This window comes from Peromyscus californicus, unplaced genomic scaffold (genome assembly GCF_007827085.1).
Source record: "Peromyscus californicus insignis strain IS unplaced genomic scaffold, ASM782708v3 Scaffold_4__1_contigs__length_199733344, whole genome shotgun sequence".
Lineage (NCBI taxonomy): Eukaryota > Metazoa > Chordata > Mammalia > Rodentia > Cricetidae > Peromyscus > Peromyscus californicus.
The window spans coordinates 46,755,422-46,770,964 of NW_026294562.1; the positions used below are offsets into that span (position 1 = coordinate 46,755,422).

At 39.1% G+C, this 15,543-nt stretch overlaps 1 long non-coding RNA gene across 1 annotated transcript in view; it reads left to right on the forward strand.

Annotated features, from left to right (window-relative positions):
- LOC128095111 (uncharacterized) overlaps positions 1–3,445 on the forward strand; it is a 131,724-nt gene extending 128,279 nt beyond the window's left edge. The window contains exon 5 of the long non-coding RNA XR_008213159.1: positions 1,059–3,445. This is a non-coding gene — a long non-coding RNA (uncharacterized LOC128095111). The remainder of the gene's footprint in view (positions 1–1,058) is intronic.
- Positions 3,446–15,543: the final 12,098 nt, after the last annotated feature.

A 15,543-nucleotide genomic window follows, 5' to 3' on the forward strand; every position in this document is an offset into this window, starting at 1 on the left:
AAGCAATTCACGTTCAGTAGGAAGTGCTTTGAATTTGGGTTGTTTCTTGGCTAATGACAGTGTATGATGTTTGCTCATGATGCCCGGCAGTATTGGTCAATCATAATTCATAGTCAGCCTCACAATTAAGATCAAACAACTGATGCATCAGCATCTGTGTTCTTAAATGGTGGCAATCAATAGCTTAGGTAAATTAAAGCATTTCAACCTAGGTTACTTTTTACTTAAAGTGAGCTTATTTGTATGCAACACAAGCGTAAGAGACTCAGGATATTTGTATTACATGGAAATGAACAAAATACTGGTGTAGGTAACAGCCCCATGAACCACAAGAAGATAATTTTGACAAAATAAGCCATGTTTTAAAATTCATGCAGTATTTCAGGTATATAAACTTTAAAAAACAAACCAGGCAAAGCTAATTTATAACAATTAAGATTGTAGTGAGCCTTTATCTGTTCCACCAGCCAGCTCCCAAATCATGACCATGGAGACCTATTTTTAATTATGAAAGCTTGGCAATAACTTAGGATTGTACCACTAGCTCTTACAACTTAAATTAACCCATTTCTATTCATCTGCATGCTGTCAGGTGACTTGTGATTTTTACCTCTCCTCCTGCATGTCTGTTCCTCCTCTTCTCCTTCCATTCTCTCTCCCACTTCCCTCCTCAACCCACTCTTCTCTTTCTGTTCAGAAAGGGGTAGGCCTCCCATGGGTATCAGCAAAGCATGGCATATCAAGTTGAGGTAGGAAATAAGTTCCTCTACTTGTATTAAGACTGAGCAAGAAAACCCAATATGAGGAATAGGTTTCTGGAAGCCAGTCAAAGCATTACGGACAGACCCTGCTTCCACCACTAGGAGTCCCACAAGTAGATCAAGCTACAGAACTGTCTCACATATGTAGAGGGCCTAAGTCAGTCCCATGCAGGCTACCTAGCTATTGGTCCAGAGTCCATGAACTTCTATGAGTCCAGGTTAGTTGTTTCTGTGAGTTCTCTTGTGATGACCTTGTCTGCCATGGCTCATACAATCCCTCCTCCCTCTCTTCAACAGGATTCCCTGAGGTTGGCCCAGTTCTTGGCTGTGGATCTCTGTACCTGTTTCCATCAGTCACTGGAAGAAGTCTCTCTGATGACAAATGGGGAAATTACCAATTTGATTACAGGAGAAGGCCAGTTCAGGATATATATCTACTATTGCTAGGAGTCTTAGCTGGGGTCACCCTTGTAGATTAGTGGGAGTTTGCCTTGAAGTAGGTTTCTGCCTGACCCCAAAATATGCCCCCATCAAGATGTCTCTTTAATTACTCTTCGCCTCCACCCACTCCCTAACCCAATCACTCATGTTCCCATCCCTGCCGGCTCCCAGTCTACCCAGAAGATCTCTTCTATTTCCCCTTCCCAGGGAAATCCATGCATCTTTATCCCCCCTCTGAACCCTACTTGTTAACTAGCCTCTCTGGGGCTGTGGATAGTAGCATGTTTATCCTTTACTTTATAACTAATATCCACTTATGAGTGAGTACATTCCATGTTAGTCTTTCTGGATCTGGGACACCTTACTCAATATGTTTTTTTCTAGTTCCATCTATTTGCCTTCAAATTTCTTGATGTCATTGTTTTTAGCAGCTGAGTAACATTCCATTGTATAAATGTACCACATTTTCTTTATCCATTCTTTGGTTCAGGGGCATCTAGGTTGTTTCCAGATTCTGGCTATTATGAATAATGCTGCTATGAACATAGCTGAGCAAGTGTCCTTGTGGAATGATTGAGCATCCTTTGAGTATATGCCCAAGAATAGTATAGCTGGATCTTGAGGTAGATCAATTCCCAATTTTCTGAGAAACTGCCATACTGATTTCCAAAGTAGCTGTACAAGTTTGCACTCCCACCAACAATGGAGGAGTGTTCCCCTTACTCCACATCCATACCAGTATAATAAGCTGTCATTAGTGCTGTTACTGTCTTATGTATTGAACAAGGTAGTGATTACACAAGTGGGACTATCTTGTTATATTTGTTGAACAGTGTGCTTATGATGTGTGGATTTACAGATATATAAAGTTCTACATTTGAAAAATACATCAAGAATGAAGGATTATAAAAGGCATTTCAGAGGTTGGGCAGATGGATCAGTAGTTAAGAGTGCTTACTCTATAAGTATGAGGACCTGAGTTCAATTCTCCAGCACTTACATTAAAAAAGTTGGGCATGTCTATAATCTCAGCACTGTGGGAGGCAGAGAGAAAAGAATCTCTTGGACTTGCTGTCATCCAACCAAGCTCTGGATTCAGTGAGAGACCCTAACTGAAGGGAATAAGGGAGAGTGATAGAGCAGGATACACAATTGCCTCTCCTAGTCCCTAACACACACACACACACACACACACACACACACACACACACACACACACACACACACACAGAGAGAGAGAGAGAGAGAGAGAGAGAGATAGATAGAGAGAGAGAGAGAGAGAGAGTCAGTCCTCCCTCCTAGTGGCTAACAATTGACAATAGTTCCTTGGCTAAGGGTAAGACTTCATGCTCAACATTCTTCTCTATGCTGGGATTTAGTCTGACTTGGGCTTGACAGGTCTTGTGCATACTGTCACGATTGTGAGTTTATATATGCAGCTACAAGTCCAGAAGACACTGTTTCCTTTTAGTCATCCATCGCCTCTGTCACTTATATTTTTTTATGCCCCATCTTCTGTAATGATCCCTGAGACTTTGGAGGAAGAAGTGATGATGATGATGATGATGATGATGATGATGATGATGATGTGTGTGTGTGTTTGCTTTAGGGACAAACATTCTGAAGTCTCTTATTCTTTTATTCTTGGCCAGGTGTGGGTCTCTACAGCAATCATCATCTACTTCAAATAGTTTTTCTAATGAGAGTTGAGAAATGTACTCACCTATTGATTAATTTTAATTGCGTGCTATGTTTTAGTGTGAATTTTACCATTTAAATTCTTCGTATGCATGAAAATACATATAGTCTGGAAATGACTTTCTTTTCTAAAACATATGTAAATGTGAATCTGTTTATTTTTAAGTAGAGCATGTGTAAATTCACAAGAACATGATGCATAAAGAAACAGAAAAATGTCAAAGTGGTGACAGTGTATTGGAAGACTTGGTCATTTAAATTTTCAGAAATTTTCTCTACCTTTTAGAAATTTACAACTTTTCTATCATAAGCAATAATGTATTTTTAAGTGTTGATTTCCTCCATTTTCATAGTAAATAATAAAACATTAAAGATAATATTTAAAATAAGACTCCATAATCTGATTAACCTAACACCAATATTATAATACTGTTCTCCTCACATTCCTCAACTGCATAGATAAGGACAGAAATGATATGATCATATCTCTAAGCTTATGAGTAATGTATTAATAAAATAGAAAATGCAAGGTGTAAAAGGGCTTATAATAAAAGTATATGTACACCATACAGCGATGCACAAATTGCTACATTCTTCTGTATCTCAGGATCTATCAGCCTCATTTCTAATGGCCACACCAGATTGTCAGAGTCGCTCTCTTGGCAATACTGAGTTGTCTTAAATGCTTGTCGATGCTGCTGCAGGAAATACTCTAGCCTCACATCATCTTGTACTGTGACTATGACTGTGCTGTCATCTGTGATGTGGAACCTCTTTTCTGTAGTACCTGTCTACTTCTGTGTCTAGTTGTCTATTTATGCAAATGGATATAGACACTCACTCTTCTTGATGAATTGGAAACACCTTTTTAAAGGTGTTACTTTTCACTCAAGAACCAAAAGAAGCATTAAACCAGAAATCATCAGCTTTTCTTATAATGAATGCCTATTAACTACACATTCCCCCAATGTTTGAAATCATCAGTCAGAAAGCATCATTTAACATATAGCAAATGCATATTCCCACTGTAGAAGTCAATATTTTAAGGAAGGAAGGTATATAATTCCCAAAGGTTCTAAGAGGCTTTCATGGTCTCACTGCCTCCGACCTTTCCACTCTATCCTTACATCCTCTTGTGTAGATCACAGCATTGTCTTATAGCTTTCTTGAACTCTTTTCTGTTTCCAGAAGAGTCTAGGCTTGCATCCTTTGTGTCACTGAAATAGTTTTTCTAGCTTTTTCTAAACATATGGCCTCCACATCAATTCTGGTAAAAGAGCCATCTGAAAATGCTTCTGTGGTAACATTGGCATTTTATATTGTTTATGTTTTTGTTTGTTCTCTTCCTACTACATGAAGCATGGACTTTACTCTGGCATTTGGTAAAGACTCCCAAAACAGACAGTAAAAAAATGAAGCTCTAGTGTAGGACTGGCCCACATCCAAATGTAAACCACATTGTATTTAATGGTAAAAGAGAAGCCCATTAACCTCCAAACATTCCACATTGGGGAACCTGAAACTTCCTATACTAAAGCTGAATATGACATAGTGTAAAAGTTCTGACCATGGTCCTAGAGCACAGAAAGAAAGGAATGCAAATGCTTTTGGAGGATCTTTTCCACAGTCTAGGTCACAGCACCTCCCCTCCCCCTGCCAATCCACTTAAAGTAATACTTTACTAATACTTTAAATTATTTAAGAGCAGTAAGAGCAATGCATCATTAAAATGGTGGGGAAATTAGCTTGATAAACCATGTGGTAAAAACAGTAATTACAAGTTATAGAATCTTTTACATGGTTACACACACACACACACACACACACACACACACACACACACACACACGGTCAGTGTTGGGGGAGAAGAACAACACAGGCATGTTCAGGGCATAGAAGAAGAAAACATGGAAAATGATGCCAAGCTGCACTAGTTAATCTTCATAGCACTGTGACAAATTATCTGACAAATGCGACTTAAGGAAGTGTGGATTTGTGATGTGACAGGCTTTTCTTGGGAAAATGCAACGCACACATCCTCTCACTACAGATGGGGAGCTCGTGACAAATCCAAGTAACAACTGTACCAATGTCCAACTTGGTGACCTAGTGAGTTTTCACTGGGATTACTAACAGGAGACTGGGTGAAGGGTTACTTACAGGGAACAGGGATGAGTCAAAAGCAGCTGTATCACCCAAATGGGTGCCCACTCATGACAGCTACAACCTTAGAGCTCTCCACACACCTGGCAAGGAGCTCAACTGTCTGAGGACCTCTTCTTTCTGAAGTTGGGCTGCTCAGGGTCTCTTTCCCCACCAGCTGTTTACTCTATTTTATACTGCTGGCGAGGGTCCCTCAACAATCTTCTAAGTTTCTGTTCTTCCAGATGTGTGACCTTTGGTTTACCTCCAAGCTTCATGACACCCTCCCCTGCCCAGGAAATCCTTTGACTCAGAAGAAACTGCTATACAAAAGGGTTTATTTTAGCTCCCAATATGAATATCTAGTTCATCATAGTATGGAAATCATGATGGTGGGTGTGTGGGGCAGCTGTAAGAAGCAGAAAGACCCCAGCCCAAGGAATAGTGCTATCTTCATTCATAGTGGGTCTTCCCATCTTGATGAACCCAGTCTCTTTCACTGGTGTACCCAGTGCTTTCTCTCTTAGGTGATTCTAGATCCTGTCATGTTGACAATGTTAAGCACTGTGCAAGGTAAATCAAAAGAGAAAAAAATCAGGAAATTAAAACTTAGTGTAAACATATCTGTTTAGATACAGATGAAGAGAAAAATTCCTGACTAGAAGATACATACAAGAAAATGCCAAATCTTCAGCATAATGAGATGAGAGAATAGAAAGAAATAAGAACTGAATTTTTCCTGCTAAATATTCTTAGATGAGCTTGAGAAAATGTTAGATAGATTGGAGGAGAATCTGGATATACTTTTATTTATTTGAGAATTTCATACATACATCAAAATATTTTGATCATCTCTGCCCCTCCCTCATCCCTCCAGTGTCTCCTAAACTTCCCCTACTGTGCCCCATCCCAGGAGATTTTAAAAAACAAACTACTGGTTTAATTAAAATTTCATTGCTAAAGCGTCAGTATCCCAGTAGAGCAGACTTAAAATTCTTTTTCATTGCTGTTCTTTTGAGCATATGATTGCAAGATGCTTCCTAGAGCACCATTTAAACCACGCATATAGATTCCACTAACCTGGTGTGGGAAGGCAATCTAGCCTCCCCATGACTAGGAAAGCTCATCTCAGCCAGTTCATAATCCATTCATTAAGGGCTTGCTTTCTAGTAACCCTTCTGACACCAACTATTTCACTGGATAATAGTGAATGCAACAGAAGTCATGGAAGAACAAAACGTGCAAACAACCACAAGAGAATTTAAACACACCTAGAGTAACACCATGAAAAGGTATGAGTCTTAGCAGTTAAAGTTAGACTAAAGTTGAGAAGATCAAAAGCTAGTAAATCAAGGGAGCAAAGAGACAGCTGCAGGAGAAAAGACTTCATGGCTGTCCGTCTGACAGACGCTTAATATCCAGAACTTGCAATGACCTCAGAAATCTCACCCTAACAGAGTTTGTAGATGGGCCAATGATATGAAAGAAAAAATACGATTGTATATATATATATATATATATATATATATATATATATATATATATATATGTATATACACATAGCCATCAGGGAAATGAAAATCAAAACCATGATATGTGATCCCAGTTGGAATGGCTATTACAAACAACAACAACAACAACAAGAATCAAATGCTGGTGAGGTTGTGGGGAAAAAAGGAAGCCTTATAACCCATTGTTGAGAATGTAAATGGTACAGTCACTATGGAAAACAGTATGGAATTTTCTTAAAATAAAAAATAGAACTACTTAGATACAGCTAGTATAAGAGAATATGAATCATTAATTCAAAGAATAGATCTACACATCCATTTTTATTTTGGAATTTTGGTGGATGCTTAAGATATAGAATCGAGTTGAGCATAGTGGCACACAAGTTTGGTCACAGCCCTGGGGAGTCAGAGGCAGGCAGATTTTTGAATTCAAGACCAGCCTGATCTACAGAGTGAGTTCCAGAACAATCAGGGCTACAAAGAGAAACCCTGTCTTAAAAACAAACAACAAAAAACAAAGTATATAGAATCAGTCTACATGCTCATAAACATTTAATTTAAAAAGTGGTGTATGCATGTGTGTGTATACATGTGCATATTTATATAGCTAGAAAGAATGAGTCCTATAATTTATAACAAAATGGAAGGAGCCAGAGGACACTGTGTTAAGTGAAAAAACCATATGTATCAAAGAAAGTGTTGTATATTGTTCTTTATACATGTACACTTAAGAAGCCTTCTTGAAAACAGACTAGTACCTACAAGAGACTGGAGGTGGTGGAAGAAAAGTGAATGGATATGATCAATGCATGCTGCATTCATATTTTGAAATATAGTGTACCCCACTACATAAAATTAATATATGTAAATAAAACAAAGAGACTGAGGTATGAGAGTGGGGGGGAGTAATATATTCATGTAATGTTGAGTAGAAGAAAACTGCTAAAGCTATGTGTATCTCATTACTGTGTGATGATCAATGCATAATGTAATAATTCACCTGGAAGCCATAACAATTTAGTTCATGTAAATACTTCAAAACACAACCTCAGTATATAACATATACATGGACAGAATCTCATAAAAGTTCTGTCTCAGTAGTTGATAGATTAAGCTCACAGAAATTAGTGAGAAAGGATAGAGCAAGGTAATTACAAGATCAGTCACACAGACACATACAGAATTTCATTCTCAGAGCACGTAATAAAGCTAAGTATTAACCAGAAGTTAGGAACTGGCGGTGGGGCTCAGTTGGTAAAGTGACTGCTCAGAGGTCACAAAGCTCAGAGTTTGATCCCCAGAAGCACATCAACTTGGCAGAGAGGCATAAAAATCTAATCCCAGCCCTTAGGAGGTAGAGGAAGAACAGACTGATAAACATCAGTGTTCTGTAAGAAAAAAGCTTCTTATTTCTCTGCCTCAACTCAGAAGGTAGAAGCTTCTTATAATGTTCAAAAATTCTTTAAAAAATAACATTTTTTTCTCAGCCAATTGTCATTCACATACTGCTTCTAGAATCTGCTGGGAGAAATAATTTACCAAGCAAAGACTAAGTCAAGAGATGAGGGCAAAGGATACAGGCCATGGACTGCCATCATGGTACGGAGGTAAGGAGAATCTGGTGTGGTTGTGAGGACAGATCCTGCTGTTAGCTGTGCACCATGCAGCCACGGCAAATGGAGACTGGAGCATGGCAAGGGTAAGAGAGGTGTTGGGAAGGTCAAGTCTATGGAACACCTGAACATCTTCAAATTAATTTTTAGATGCTGAAGAGCTGAGTTTGGAATACATCTCAATCTCATATAAAAGGTAGCAAATAAAAAAGGCAGAGCACACTGAAAAAAAAAAAAAAAAGAAAGCCAGCCAAGGGAAAGTACTCATAGTTCACTGTATGGTTCAGATGTGTGTAGTGTTTCCATAGCTGTAGTATACAAGAAGGGTATTTATGTAAAACATATGTGTGTGTAACTTTTAGGCAATTATTGATGGAAGGCAGAAAATAATGGCACAGTGGGGCCCTGGACTCAAAGGTGCTCACACAGTGGATTGTATAAGACTGAAACTAAAATAGTAATGAGTAGCAAAGCAAGTTTGTTATTCAGAAATACAGAAACAAGCCCTGAAAAATGACTTAAAATAGAAATGATTGTCTTAGTGGAGGAGCAAATAGTGGAGAGAAGCCTGCTGTGTTTCACCACAAACAGAGCAATTGGACTCTTTAGGATGTGCTCATCTGTAATTTCAATAGAAATAGACTTTGTCTGGAAACAAAAGCCAGTGTAATTTGCCTTATCAACAACTTTGAAAAGGAAGAAAGAAAAGACTGAATTAATGAATGCAAGGCATTTAATTCAATTCAGTATTTACCCATGATAGCATCTCTTAGAAAACTTTCTTAACCTGGTAAGTGATAATTTAAAAAGCAAAAATAATTCAATAATTCAATAGGGACATGACAAAATAATTTATTTTCAAAGTCAATGAAAATAAAGACCCCATCCCTCCAAGTTCTCCTCAGCAGAGTTCAGGAGGTTCTTGTTACCATGCTGTGGAACAATCTTTGTACACTGTAAATATGTATTACTCTCATTGGCTAATAAAGAGGTGACTGGCCTATAGCTGGGCAGAAAGAGATTGGGTGAGAGAGTCAGACTAGGAGGATGCTGGGAAGAAAAGGGGAGGAGTCTCGGGAGTCATCAGCCAGACACAGAGGAAGCAGGATATGTATGAAATGAGGTAACAAGTCATGAGCTATGTGGTAGAACTTAGATAAGAAATATGGGTTAATTTAAGCTGTAAGAGCTACTTAGTAATAAGCCTGAGCTATCAGCCAAGCATTTATAATTAATATTGAGTCGCTTATTTGGGAACTGGAAGGTTGGAAAGGAAAGTCTGCCTACACTACCAGGATAAGATAAAATTTAAGGACAGGAAAGGAAGAAAGATCAATTATTTACAGATAATAACATAGTCAACATGGAAACATAGGAATCTAACATTGTTTTGAACTGGCCAGGGAACTCAGGAAGACTGCTGAATAGAATGTCTACCTATACACATAAGCAGTGTTTCTGTATGGAAGGAATAAACATAAGATGTTTAAAATCTCATGAACAGCACATCCCTTTGATGCATGTTTAGGAATAAATATTCAAAGAAGGAAAAGACATGACAAGCTTCATAACGTCATTGAAGAACATATAAGAAGACCTAAATGAATGGGCAGATGTATCATGTTATTGGATGGAAGAACTGACATTATCAAATGTCTTAGGTAAGGTTTCTACTTCTGTGATAAACACCAGAGTCAAAAGCAACTTGGTGAGGAAGAGGTGTATTTCATTTTGAACTTGTAATCGTCCAGGGAAGTCTAGGCAGAAACCTGGAGGTAGGAGCTGATATAGAGGCCACGGAGGGGTGCTGCTTAATTGGTTTGCTCCTCATGGCTTGCTCAGCCTACTTTTTTATCGAACCCAGGACCACCAGCCCAGAGGTGGACCTATCTACAATTGACTAGATTCTCCCATATCTGTTGTTAATTAAGAAATGCCCCTCAGGTTTGCCTACAGCCAAATCTTATGGATTCATTTTCTGAACTGTGTTTCCCTTCTCTCAGATGATTCTATCTTGAGTCAAGTTAACTTAAAAACTAGCCAACACACCATGTAAATCAGTAAGTTACTTTAAATTACCAGTTTCTATGTACAAGTTATACTACCATCATAGATTTCTTCCCCCTATAATTGAAGCTGATCTTGAAATGGATATGGTAGATAAGAGAAGAGCCATGGCATGTTTTAACAAAAATATTGGGAACATAAACTACTAATTGGTACTTAAATGAACTAGGCCTTAATATTGTGAATGCAATGGTAAAGGTCAATGGTTCTTTACTGGGAGGTTTTCCAGGCAGGAGACATTGGCCACATGGTGGAGGAATTTCTGGTTGTCAAAAATTGGTAGATGTTGCTATTGACATTTAAAAGCCAGGGATGCAGCTATACATTCTAGAATGTATAACACAGACGTTTACAAGTTTGGCTTGGGGGTAAAGTTGATAATGGCCCTTTAGAGATGTATCTATCCTAATTTATAGAATCTATCAATGCTACTTTCTATTAAATAAGCAAGAGGTCATTACCAGGAGTCCATCTCTGTTGAGTTTGACGTAACAAGCTGCACAGAAGCCCTGCATTTCATATCTAGCACTGAAAATAAAACCAAGAAAGACTTGGCTTAAAATTTTTTTTAATGAATATCTGGCCAACCAGGGGTAGCAGACTCATGACATCATGCCCAAATAAGGTGAAGGCCTGCTGCAGCTGGTCTAAGGACAACTTCACTTTGCTTAGACTCCGTTGCATATTTTGCCTAAAGTTTTCTGTAGCCAAAGGAACTTTGCAGATCTAAGTAAGTGAAGGACTTTGAGATGGAGACAGTGTTCTGATCTTGTGGGCCATGGAAAGTGTGATTATGGGGTCTTTTTAGGAAGGAAATGAGAGGGTCAAGGAAGGAAGAGGACAAGAGGATGCAACAGAGAGTAAGATCATATGCTGAGAAGCCACAAGCCAAGGCACATGGGCTGCATCTAGAAACCACAGGGGTTTCACATGTATTCTTTCCTAGGTCTTCTCAGTGTTAACCACAGTCCCACCATTTTGTAAAGCTCCTCCACTTTGGCTAAACAATGACAATTCCTGAAATGAAACTACCTTTTTCTTCTAGATTCTTGTCCTCTCTGCTTCATCAACCCCAGTAAAGGCTAAAGAAGTACCTGCCATTTTAAATCACCATCTTAGTTACTGTTTTTTGCCATGACAAAACACCATGACCAAGGCAACTCAGAAGAAGTGTTTGCTTGCAGTTTCAGATGTTTAGTTCATGATCATCATGACAGCGAATGTGGTGGCAGGTAGGCATGTCACTGGAACAGTATCTGAGAGTTTACATCCTGCTCCACAGGCAGGAGACGGAGAGAGCAAAAACCACAAACCCTACTCCCCAGTGACACACCTCCCATATGGCCACATCTAATTCTTCCTAAACAGTACACTAACTGGGAACTAAGTATTCAAATATATGAACCTGTGGGGGCTATTCAAACCACCACACCCACACTATATGCTGCCTCCCTAGCTACTGTTAACAATGACTGACCACAAAAGAAAAATTTCCTTTCCTTTCCATTTTTCCACTTTCTGCCCTGTGACAAACAATTCTGAAAGTGGATGACAGGCTTTGGTTCTTACAGTAGGAACCCTTGCCTCAGGTCTTTTTTTTTTTTTTTTTTTTTTCCTAAACAAAGTCTTGTCTATCATCAAGCCACTCATTTCTTTGTCTTTTGTCCTTGCTGACTTTAGAGTGAACAGCAAATCTGGCACACACTTTAATGTCTGTCTTTCCTCCTGGCAAACACGTGATTTCTGGAACTGTAAGAGTGCAAGTGATGAGAGTTGATAGAAATTGGCCAAATGGGGCAGGGACCCAAGACTGCATGCATTTTGAGTGTCCTTGCTAGAGGCCAGCAACCCCAGAAGTGTGCCTGGTCCTTGTTTCTTTGATGTCTCCTAAAGGAGTACCTCTGTCTGAAGGCTATAGGTGCCTACTTGACAGACACAGAGGGGAAACATCTGGACAGCTGGTTTGCTCAACTGAACTGGCCAGCTTATCTACTCTTCTATACCTTACCCCAGTTTTAGCCAAAATCTTTTTTAAATGTCACCAATTAAGCAGCTCAATGATACCCTATTAGCTGAGACCCCATCATGCTATACAGGAGCTTGCCTGTCTTTCTCCCTCTTATGATGTGACCTATGGATCTATAGTAAATTCTCCATAAAACTTACCCTTTGTGATCCATGAATTTCATTCTTCCAGTTCACAAGACAGGATCCTGAAAGCTCAGGGTGGCTTGTGACCAACAACTGAGAAAGGCTCTATAGTTCTTAAAGTTGCTCCAATATTACCATGTTATACATGTTTGTAGTTTCAAGATAGTAAATCTGTGGCAATATATTGGAGCAGAAATAAAAGCCCAGTGAAAACCCTCAAATGTCCACAGAGCCAAGGTTGAAAATTCCTGGCATAGAATGTCGTTTGTATAAGTTAATTATTATAAAATACATCAATTCAATGTTTATATACAAATTTATTCTTAATTTCCAAAACTATATAATTTTTTATACAACCCAATATTACAAAATATGTACATATTGTAGTTTGGTTAAATATAACATTTTAGCTTATATGCTCTACTCTTAGCAGTTTTTAACAATACAATATGATAACCAGCCTGGCATAAATGAACATAGTCTAAAGAGACACATGTGTTCTTCACTTTGACTGTCAGACTATGGGAAGCCATGGACCCCAAGAAATTGGAATTCCCTCAGGAATTTCATGCTGGGAGAAGAGAAAGCATAAATCTTGGGCCATCTTATACGTAAACATTTCTCCTAGAAAGATTTACAATTTCTTAGACCACTTCACAGAAGAAACAATGATAGGTCAATGGTGGGCAGGAACATGCCTTGACCATGACTGCTTAGGCATGTATAACTCTGCCCCAAACTTGAATCTCAGTCTCACTTTAAGATTCCTAAGATGGACTTGGGGGTTAGAAGTGGTCATTGGGTCTCATTGTCCTTCTTCCCAATGTGATCATATTGAATAAATCTCCTTTTATTGCTTTGCACTATTAATTTAATTGACTTTTGGAGGATAGTGGCCAACACTAACTTGTTGGGTCAAAGGCTGTTACCTAAATCCAGTAACAATGCTTGACTATTAACTAAAGTCTTTGTGTTATGCACCGATTCATTATGCAGAGGATTCACAGAGTTGGTGAGGAGAGACACTGCAATGGTTTGTTCCTTTGTCTCTCTGATCTTCAGGCAAATTTTATTAGGGCACACAATATATAACCATAGGCTCTAGCTGGAAAGGCTTAATTCCTGTCTCCTCATGCCTTATATACCTTTCTCCACCTTGCCATATTACTTCCTTCCTAGTGCTGGGATTAAAATTGTGATTCTCAAGTACTTGAATTAAAGGTGTGTGCCACTACTGCCTAGCTCTTTTTCTCTCCTAGACTGAGTCAATCTCATGTAGTCCAGGGTGGCTTTGAACTCACAGAGATCCAGATGGATCTCTGCCTCCTGAGTACTAGGGTTAAAAGTGTGTGCAACCACTGCCTGGCCTCTATGTTTAATCTAGTGGCTTGTTTGTTCTCTGATCTTCAGGCAAATTTTATTAGGGTACAACAAAGTATCACCACAGGCCCTCAAAAGGAGTGACAACATTAGGAGTTGTGGCCTTGTTGGAGTAGGTGTGGTCTTGCTGGAGGACATGTGTCACTGTGGAGGCAGGCTTTGACATCTCATATATCCTCAATTCATGCCCAGTGAGACAGACCACATTTTGTTGCCTGCAAGTCAAGATGTAGGACACTTGGCTACTTCTCCAGCACCATGTCTGCTTGCACACCATGATGATAATGGACTAAACTTCTGAAAACGTAAGCCACCCAATTAACTGTTTTTCCTTTATAAGAGTTGCCGTGGTCATGGTGTCTCTTTACAGCAATAGAAACCCTAAGACAGAAGTTGGTACCAGGGACTGGGGTATTGCTGTGAAAGACCTGACCATGCTCTTGTTTGAAGGAATTTGGACTTTTCAGATCCACTGGCAGTAACATCAGAGAGGCAGTTACAGCAATGGGGAAAATCCCTGTCATAGTTAAGTCTGAACACAAAGCATCTCTATGGTGAATAAACTGCACCCTAACAAAAGACCCCGGCATGGACTAGGTGCTGCTGTCTTTAGTCTGTTGTGTTTGTGGTGAACTTGCAGTGGTGCACATTGCTGTCACAGCTGTCCTTACTTACACAGAATCTTCCTGTGTTCAATACCTCTCAAGTGCCACTGATTCTTTCCTAATCTCCCCCATCAGCATTTCAGAAATCATCCTAAAATAAATCATTTATTTATTCTGTACTTCCCTAGGGAGACTACAGCTAGCAGGATCTTGTATGTTGATTCTTTCCCTTAGTGTCATAGACCTGACTCTGCTCAGTCCATGCAGTCCTTTGGGCCATGCTAAGACACGGCTTTGGGCTTTATGGATCACATTGTTATGCTTGCCTTTCCCAAACAGTTGAGACTGAACTTGACTTCAAAGTGGTCTAGTCCTAAGGACAGTCAGACGGATGGGTTTTATAATTAACTCCTAAGAGCCTCTGGTCTCTCATGTCTTATAATTTCTGGTGAAAGGAAATAAAATTAAATGTCGTTTTAGTTCTATGAGAGTTAATTTCCAGGTGCATCAAAAAATTCCTCATGATGCTCTGAAGTTATCTCTGAAGTTTTAATGGTCATGTCTTCTACTTGCAGTGTGGTTTCTACATGCTCTATAGCTTGAATTTGAAATGCCCTTCAAAGTCCAGAAGTGTTGAAAGCCCATGGTGATATTGGGTGGCACTGAAACCATCAAAATCTAGTTTGAGAAAGTTATGCTATTGAGGGCACCCAAAGGAGATATTGCCACCCCATCCCTTTCTCCTTTTTCTTCTTAGCCACCAAGGATGGAGCAACTTTGCCCCCACCACGTGATCTGCTGCCTAGCCACAGTCTGAAGCAATAGGGACAACTGGAACCTTTGATCCCAACTAAGCCTTTCTTCTTTACAAGGTGGTTGTCTTGAATGTTTACATCATCAATAGAAAGCTTATTAATACAACAAGGAAAGGACAGATGGACTTTGTCTCTTAGGCAACTTAAAGCTTTGGGGGTTTGTTCTTAATTTTGCTTCCATAAGAAGAATTCTTACTTTTATTGGGGTAGAAGTTATATTATTATGAAGCCTTAGACTCTTGCTATTGTTAAGAGCTTCTCATTATTGAGAAATCAATAGTGGCCAATAACTTTCTTCATTTCTCTTAAGATGGTAAGACTTTTTTATCTTCACTGGAGGAAACAAAAATCAATTTTCT